This window comes from Equus asinus, chromosome 15 (assembly GCF_041296235.1).
Source record: "Equus asinus isolate D_3611 breed Donkey chromosome 15, EquAss-T2T_v2, whole genome shotgun sequence".
NCBI classification, from domain to species: Eukaryota; Metazoa; Chordata; class Mammalia; order Perissodactyla; family Equidae; genus Equus; species Equus asinus.
In genome coordinates this window covers 38,634,051-38,641,567 of record NC_091804.1, presented here as the reverse complement: position 1 = coordinate 38,641,567, position 7,517 = coordinate 38,634,051, and the positions used below count along the sequence as shown (strand labels likewise).

The following is a 7,517-nucleotide window of genomic DNA, read 5'->3' as shown; positions in this document are numbered from 1 at the left end:
ACTGCATGAGTCCAACTATATGACATTCTGGAAAATGCAAAACTATGCAGATAGTTAAAAGATCAGTGGTTGTGAGGGACTGAGGGGAGAGAATGCCCTAAGAACCTGCGAGTCTTGGAGTGACAGGTGATCAGTCACTAACAAGAGCAGACAGCAGCCTTGGCTAAGGAGAGTCCCATCACTCTTCAGATGGGGAAGATGAGACAGAATATCAAGCCCTACTAATTCTCATGACCCCTGAGTAAGATAGGAAATTGTTGTTCCTGTTTGACTAAGGGGGAAACTGAGGCCCAGTTGTACTGAGGTCCAAGTCATAGAAGAAAATTTAAAGTCTTGATTAGAAGGAAAAAAATAGAGGGGTCTCTCTCTGAACGTATGGAAGAGGGGAATAAAGTTGAGATTGGAAGTTATAGGCCCCTCACTTGGGTCTCCATGGGTGATAATAAAATGAGTCAGAACCCTCCCCCCTCCTTTTCACCTTTACAGCTTTGAAGAGATTGTCTGTGCTCACAGACCCCAGCTTTGGGTTTAGTGGAACCCCCTTGTGTGTTTGCTCTTTCACCCAAATGAGCTCTGGGATCCAGACTGCTACGAAGTTAGAAAGAAAAAAAAATTCTCCTTCAACACAGGGCAGGACAATATCTGAATGTTGCTGAGTACTGTCTTGGATGGGCCCTAAAGGGACCGTGAAAGCCCTTTGACTGTTTTTGGTGTCCCGAAATTCAGTCTCATTGGATTTTACAAGCAGCAAACTAAGGAGGCCTGGTCCAGAGAAAGGAGTCCTCTGTGGCTGCTGGGGCAAGGTCCCAAAGCATTGTTTGGAGAGGCCCTTTCAGCCACAGCATCTCATGTTATGAACTTAAAGTATATTATGTATAGTTAAACTATATATATGCAAATTAGACTATATTGCCTTGGCAGGACAGATCGAGCAATTGTTACATTGAGAGTATTGAGAGAGAGAGAAAAATAAACTTTTTAAATAGCGGGGAAGCAGTCTCAGAGAAAGCAGGAGACAGGAGTCCTGGGCGTCTGCAGTTCCTTCGCTCACTCTGTTTCCTGGAACTCTCACAAGGCGAGCCTTATTCTTTCCTGAGCGTGATTCTAGAGGTCCGAAGTTTCCCACCCCCAAACCTCAACCTCCCTTATAAGAGGGCGGCCGAAAAGCACTTAGTGTATCTGGAGCTGGGTGAAACAAAGTGCACCCTGGCACGTCTTGCCTTTTAACTCGCTATAAAAGTTACTGATTTTATTTATTATGTGTTTCACTTCCACTAGACCGTAAGCTCCATGAGGGCAGGGATACTGTCTGTTCACCACTATATTCTCAGCTCTTAGAGCAGTGCCTTGCACATAGCAGGCGTTTAATAAACATTTATGGAAGGAGGAATTGAGGGAAGGAGAGAAAGGAGGAAGGGAGGCCAGAGCAGAAGAACGGAGAGGAAAAGGGGAAAAACGAGGTGAGGATGCAGAAAAGAAGGCAGGCCCAACCCTGCTTCGGGTCCAGCCGGCAGCCCGCGCCTCCCAGCAGAACTACAACTCCCAGCAGGCCCCGGGACCCAGGGCCCACCGCAGCGGCCCGGGCAGGACCGAGCCTCAGCCCGCCCGGCTTCCGGCGTGCCTCGCGAGCTCAGGCGCCGCCGCAGCGCCCGCCGGGACTTGTGGTCCGGGCGGCGGGTGGGGGTGGGGCCGGGCATGGAGGCGGGCGGGGCCCCGTCACTTCCTGCCGGGCTGCGGGCGCCGGAGCGGCTCTTCAGCGTTTGCGCCGGCGGCCGCCGCGTCTGGCTTGGGTCTCCCTTCCTCTGACCCCCGGCCCGGCGGCGCCCGCCTCCTCCGCGGCCACTCCGCCTCTTCCCTCCCGCCGTCCCTTCCTCCTCTCCCTTCTTCCTTCCTCCTTCCCCTCCTCGCCGCCGCCGCCGCCACCCAGGACCGCCGGCCGGGGGACGAGCTCCGGGCAGCAGCCAGGTGAGGCGGCCGGGCCGGGCCGGGCCTGGAGGGGCCGCGCGGGCGCCGCGGCCACGGGGCGGGGGGCGGGGGGCGGTAGGCGGCGGGTGGGGCCTAGGCCTCGGCGGGCCCGCGCGCCCGGCCTGCTCCCCGGGCCTCGCTCCCGCCCGCGGGGCCTTCCCGGAGGAGGCGGGTCCTCCCGCGCCCCCCGCCTCCGGGCGCCGGGCGGCCTGGACCCCGGCGCCCCGGCCCCTCCAGCCCTCGCTGGGGCAGAAACAGGTGCCACGCCGCCTTTCCTCATTCCTCCTCGCGCGCGGGGATACCGAAGTTATTCCCGGGGCGCGGGGCGGGGGTCCCCGCTTCACGTCCCTGGGATCCGGAGCATCGGAATCGCCCCAGGCGGGTTTGTAGCGTAGTGGCCACTACACGACCCCGGTGTCCAGCGCGGGCACAAATCCCAGCTCTGCCTCCTTCGGCAAGTCGCCTAAACTCTTTGTGTTTTGGTTGGAGAGAGGGGCTAACGCCGTTCCTGCCTCTTAAAGGCTGTTAAGGTTCAGTGAAATGGGGCGTGTAAGGCGCTTATCAGAGTGCCAGACCCACAGCGTGTCCCAATAAACCGTCTGCATAATTTATTAGCGTGATATTAAGGGGTAACTTAATGGGTAGAGTGGACAGAAGTTGACCTAGCTTCCCGTTTGGGTTTCCTTGGAGGCAGAAGGGTCCTGCGTGCCCGCCGCCAGCGCCGGGGCGTTGTTTTGGGGTCACATCTGAGAGGGGCGTCCGTTTAATTGGGACACACTGCGAGCAGGCCGTCTGAAAGAGGGGTGCTGTCGTTTCCAGCTCCGCCGAGAGCTCCGAGACTTTCTCCACCTCCCTCGGGAGGAGCAACCTGTCTGTTTTTTCCTGCCGTCGTCGGCTTCTTGTGGTCATTCCGTTTCTGGGAAAGTTGCTGGCAGAAGCTTGAGTTCAGCAGGCCTTGATGGAGCACTTGCTGGGTGTCAGGCTCCGCGGCGGTGGGGGGTGGTGTCCGAAGCTGGAGCAATGTCTGTCCTTCCTGGCGCTCCATCTCTCGCTTCTAACTTTTCTCGCTGCAGCTCCGCTTGTTTTCCCTCCGTGCCTGTTGGCTGGCTTTCCTTATGCCCTTGCCCCACCTCCGAGTTGCAGGATTGCTTATGTGGAAGTTTTCTTCCGTTCCGGCGAAGATGTGTGCTTCGGTCTGGTCTGCCTCTGTTCTCTGGCTGTGGGGACGTTTTTAAGGTCACTCTTCCCTTCTGCTCGTAGCTTGAGTTGTTTAGAGGGTGGTGGGGAAGGAGAGTTAAACCAGATTTCGGGGTGATTTTGGGTTTTCAGGAATCAGTGTGCTTACCAAATGTAAATTGCATTGCTGCTGCTTGAAGTGAAAATGAAAAACACCGTTGGATTGGAGACGGAGCAGTTTTAGATTCTGGGGACAGGTGGGATTTTTATAACAGCAGCGTTATTTAAGGATACTGAGTTTCTTGTAGTTTTATACTTAGCTGTAGTATAGGTGTACCCTTCGTTGAGGAAATGCAGCTCACGGAGGTTCAAATTTACAAGAGTATGGAATGTTTGCTGTACTCGGTGATCCTCCTCTATCATAGGACTGGGGCCCGTCGTAAAGTTCTTTCCTGAACTTTGATTTTAATGTACACCTCTCTCTCAGTAACACACATGATGCAAAGTGGCCTTTCTGTTTTTGACACTTTCCTAGAATTTTCTGACACTGAGTCTTACCATCGTTTCTAGTTTAAAATCTTTGTTTGGATGACTTTTTAAAAACACCTAAGCAAACAACTATACAAACAATACAAAGTGGGTCTTCTGCCATATTGAAAATTGTGGTTTTAGAGAAATGATATTTTAATATTGCAGTAGATAACCTAAGTTTTAAAACTTTTTATCATGGAAAACATACGAAAGTTGAACACTATAGAGAACCACCATGTAGTGGTCGCTCAGCTTTGACAGTTAACTCGTGGCGAAGGTCAAGCTTGTTTCGTGTAGTACCCCCACCCCCAAACTGGGTTATTTTGAAACAAATCCTAAACATCATGTAATTTTACCAGATTGCTCCACACTGTTAATCTGTCACAAAATTTACTTTTAGTAGAATCATAGTTCTCATCTTTTTTTGTTGGGCACATATGATTACTATACAGCAGAAAAAGGTGAGCAGCCGAATTAGCTCTTGGTTCAGTGCTCACCCCTCTCAGAGTCATAGCCAGAATGTTGCCTTGCTTCTTTGTGTACAAAAGCAACAAGTCTTGAGCTGTTCATGACTATGTTTGAAAAGCTATCAGAAATACAGATAGCCCTAATCCTGCTTTGGTGGAGGCCTACCTGTTAAACCGCCTTTAATGGAGAATAATTTTGTGTCAGAGTTAAACTACAGTTAATAACTCATAATGAAACTTTCAAAATTTTTTTACGTTAGTTGTGTAAATATGCTGTTATCACCTTAAGATTTAAGAATTAAGCAGAGGATATCTGATTTCAAAACTCTGTGTTGTAGAATTATTTTCCAAAGACCACCCACCACCATCTGCTGTATTTACAAACAAATTTAGTAAGTATGAATGCATTCACAGCATAGATGTTCATGTTTTTCTTTCATGTCTTAAAAAGAGATCTCTTCTTGAATAGAAGTTGACAGGAATATTATGTTTGTTGTTGTTACTTAATTTTCAGATTTCTGGTCCTGAACGATTTGCAGCTTTTAGACCTATAACATCGTTATTTCAGTTGTGTAAGTTTGCTTTTGAGCTTGATCAGGTACACTGAAAATATATGTTATGTTTTAGTTATTACAACCTGGGGGATGGGGAGGGATATGCATACCTCTTAAAATTAACTTAGGGAAAAAAAAGAACCAGTTGGATATCTAAGAAAGGACACAAAATGTACTTGACTTAAAAAAAAAATGCTTAGTGTTTCCCAGTAGGCTTAAAGTAAAACTTTTTAAGTATTTGAAATTGTTACCATAAATACAATTTGTTCAGACTAAATTGCTCTCTTTTAAGATTCAGCCAGAAAGCCCATTTATATAGAGATTATTTTAGGTTTAGAAATGAGCATGACTCCCAGAACTTCCCCCCACTTTGGAAGTCCAGCCCGTTAGCATTACTCTGGATGTAATCGTTGAGTATGGAGCTATCCTGTGCTGCTCACCCAGTCTCCCCAGTAGGACCAGGAGGATGTTAGGTGTGGGAGGCACAGAGGGGGCCTCAAGCTTGTAGGGCTCCTTCCTCTGGTGCCCTTTTGCTGGATGGAGTGAGTGAAATTCTCCAGGATAAACATTGAACTTTCATGAAAGAAAAGGTGTTTTTGTGTGGGATGTCATCAATTGATTTCAGGGGCCTTATTTTTATGAGCCTCCAAACTGGATCATCTTATTTGGCGTCAGACTCAGAGACACAGAATTGCTCAGTTTGGGGAAATGTGAATCCTCCCCCTCAAGTGAGAGCTTTCCGGGTTGCTTGCTTTCTCTCAGAACGGGATTTTGGAGCCTTCAGAAATGTTCAGAGAATTTTATAGCAGATGTTGTTTCACACTAGACCTGCAACAGGTTGTTTTAAATTAATTTCTGGTGACAGAGACATTTGTGGTTAAAGTGCTTCTGGTGTAATTTTCTACATGAGCTTTTCTTTAAACAACACCTCATCAAAATCAAGGCTATAGCATTTATGCTGTTCTAGAAATGTATAATTTACATGTTAGAGATTGAACTTTGAGAAAACATGTTAGTTACTGATTATTTTTCTCCAACATTTTATTATGAAAAATTTCAAACAGATAAAGTTTAAAGAATTTTAGTGTACACCTCTGTATCTGTCACCTACTTTCTGCCATTAACTTTTTAGTATGCTTGCTTTGTCACATGTTTGTTCCATCTGTCCATTTCTTAATTCATTCATCTATTTTATTTTCCGATACGTTTCAAAGTAAATTGCAGCGTCAGCACACTAGATACTTCAGCATGCATATCTACAGTTAATTTTAAATTGAGACATCTTTATAAGGTTTTCCTAGATCTTTAAAAACCAAGAGCTTTGTTGATTTTTGTTTCCAATTTTGCTTTGACTTAAGAACTCTTGCTTTTTAAAGGAAATTGTTTAATGAATTTTTGCACCAAGGAATGCTTATCTGTAAATCAAGTATTAGAAGCTTGAATAATGTTGACCAAATCCTTTGTTCTCACCTAGTAAGGAGATAATAGGATTATACCTATATAGCTAGTTGATCTTAACAAATGCCACCAGATGGATGGCTTGGATATCTGTTTTTCCGACAACTTAATGCTTTGAACTAAAAAACCTTACCAAAGAAAGTTATTTACTATTTGAAAATGGTAAAATGGGGAACTTGCTGCAAATAGCTTAATTTATTTTTAAGTATTTAGGTTTCCATAGTAGTGAATAAGATTGATGTAAAAGTGATTTATGTCACCAAATAAGTGATGGTAGAAACAAATTCTCGGCTTAATTATATTTTCTGGAATTACACATGTTCATTTCTTTGTTAAAGGAGTATATTCAGGGGGCTCCCTCCAAGTGTATTTACTGAAAGCAAAAGTAGAAAAATCTATCCAAGAAAGTATTTGCTTTCGATTAAAAATTAGTCTTCTAAATATTAAATCTGTGGCCCATCTGCTTCTGTTTAATCTGGAATCTAATTTGGGAAAGAAGTGCGATGACTTTGTGAGTTTCTAACAGTAATGGAAGCAAAACAGGCCATTGTATTATAATATGATGCAGAGTTCAGAATCGTCCTGGAATTTTTTATCATGTCTACCCAGGTGCAAAGTCTCAGAAAAATCTATCCAAGTGCCGCGGGGTCTTTGCCCTAAGTGAAAATGAGTGCTCATCAGATTGTCTCTCTATTTGATGGAGCTTTAGAACTGGTTGCCCAGTGAGTAGGCTGATTTTAGTCAGCATGTTCTCTATTCCTATTTAAAATGTTTTTTTTTTTTTTTTTACAAGTGGTGTGTAGCTATAAGTTTATATTTATAGATGTTTATGTCACTGAGGCCAGGACTGGTGAATTTGCTGGATGATAATATTTGCTACTATTTATTGAGCTCTTACCATGTGCCAGGTTAGGATTACAGGGTGAGGGTTATTTGATGCAGGAAAGGAATGTGAAAGAGCAGGTTGAATTTATCTAATAAAATAAAAGCTGCTGTTTATTGAGCTGTTCCTTTGTGCCAAAGGTTGAAGTAGATGCTTCATGTTGTATTTCACAACATACTCACAAACGTCTTTGCACGTGAAGGGTCCTAATAGCTGAGGATACCCAGGCCCATGTGGGAGGCCAGCTAACTGGAGCGGGGTCCTGAGCTCTTTCCACTGAACCACACTTCAGCTCCAATTATGCTTAGGTGCTTTTTGTTCAGGATAATTTATTCTGCTTGTCACCAGTGCTTCCCCCACTCTCCCACCCACTACAGTTAGGATAAATTTTGTTCACTAGAACTTTAGACCAATTTGGAAAAAAGTCTGGTGCAGTGATACTCAGTTTTTTAAATGAACCCTATTCATCATTCCCTAGAAATA

General features: G+C 45.5%; 1 protein-coding gene across 28 annotated transcripts in view; it reads left to right on the top strand.

The window, feature by feature from the left end:
• Positions 1-1,620: 1,620 nt before the first annotated feature.
• The window catches only part of STAU1 (staufen double-stranded RNA binding protein 1), a 54,708-nt gene continuing 48,811 nt past the window's right edge, over positions 1,621-7,517 (top strand). For 7 of the 28 annotated variants that reach the window (XM_044747981.2, XM_070486084.1, XM_070486082.1 and 4 more), the window contains exon 1: positions 1,825-1,965. The gene's annotated coding sequence lies outside the window, so the exon portion shown is untranslated. Of the gene's footprint in view, positions 1,966-3,147; positions 3,202-7,517 lie in introns of those variants that run through there. The other 21 variants (XM_070486101.1, XM_070486098.1, XM_044747986.2 and 18 more) reach the window with 14 other exon arrangements.